Here is a 1,352-nt window from a genome sequence, read left to right as displayed (position 1 = left end):
TATGTAGGAAACAACATTGAACTGACTTGGTGACTGAGCTGCAAAATTATTCAAACCATTAGTGTTAAGCTATTTCAATATTGAAGAAATAGAAGATACCTAAGTTAAGAGTGATGTAACTGCGTCCACTTCGTGCACTCTAGCTACTCATCTTCTTGAAGCTTCTTGATTTGTTGGACATTAATAGTTGTTACTAGCAATCTTCTCAATGATCTCGTAAACCTCATTATACTACTTAGACAAGATTGCACCATTCGAAGAAGCATCTACCATCAACCTTGTGTGTGCTTTGAGACCATTATAAAACGTCTCCAACTGGATGTAGTGTGGAATCCCATGATGAGGGCACTTACAAAGTAATTCTTTGAATCGCTACCACGCCTCGTGCAAAGATTCGTCATCCAATTGTTGAAAAGTGGTTATCTCATTTCGCAACTTTGCATTTTTGCTAGGTGGGAAATACATAACAAAAAATCTTTCTAATAATTCTTGCCATGTAAGATTGAACTTGGTGGGAACGAATTAAGCCATGCTCGTGCTCGATCTCATAACAAGTATGGAAACAACTTCAACCTCAATGCTTCTTCAGTCACATCGGCTATCTTGAATGAATTGCTCACCTCTATGAATAATTGAAGGTGAAGATATGGATCTCCCGTGGGCATTCCACTAAATTGACCCACCATTTGGAGCTTTGTGTATATGATTGGATCCATTTCCTTGTCTATCATTTTGATTTCGAAGGTCCATCTCTGCTTGTCTTTGAGTTGATCATTCACGTATTCTTTTTCTAAACATTAGCTCGATTTCAGGCTCTACGGGTAATAAATTCATAATTCGATCTATGCTCATAAACACTTGAAAAATGAATCAGAAAAATAAAAAATAAAAATAAATTAATAAGTTTAGAAGTTAGATAAAAGTGAAATAAAAACCAAATTGAAAAGAATAATTTCACAAAAATGATTAAGGTAACAGTCCCCAGCAATGAGGCCAAAAACTTACAACGCTCAGTTTGTGCAAGTGTACACAATCGTTATTAAGCAATAAGTAATTAAAAGAGTTATCATCTCCATAGGGACTGTGTAAGTTAATAAATTAATTGTAAAATTAGAGTTAAAAATTTGGCCATAAAAACACAATATTTCTGAGTGGTGTGATGTAGAAATAATTTCTAAATATAATATGATCCCTATTGCAATTTTAATCTAAATGCAAAGTATGAGATGAAATATATGAAATGAGTTTAGAAGAAAAAACACAAAACTCAACAATCAATAACATGAATAGGCTAGGATAATTACATCATTCAACTTAATTCATTTTTCTCATACTTAACAGTATTCAAAAAA

At 33.2% G+C, this 1,352-nt stretch overlaps 1 non-coding gene across 1 annotated transcript; it reads left to right on the top strand.

Moving 5' to 3' along the window:
- Positions 1–331: 331 nt before the first annotated feature.
- LOC128035051 (small nucleolar RNA R71) lies at positions 332–438 on the top strand. Its single transcript, XR_008191455.1, has one exon. It is a non-coding gene; the product is annotated as a small nucleolar RNA R71 (small nucleolar RNA).
- The last annotated feature ends 914 nt before the right edge of the window (positions 439–1,352 follow it).

This window comes from Gossypium raimondii, chromosome 11 (assembly GCF_025698545.1).
Source record: "Gossypium raimondii isolate GPD5lz chromosome 11, ASM2569854v1, whole genome shotgun sequence".
NCBI lineage: Eukaryota > Viridiplantae > Streptophyta > Magnoliopsida > Malvales > Malvaceae > Gossypium > Gossypium raimondii.
The sequence above is the reverse complement of the archived record's forward strand: the minus strand, read 5'-3'. Positions and strand labels throughout refer to the sequence as shown.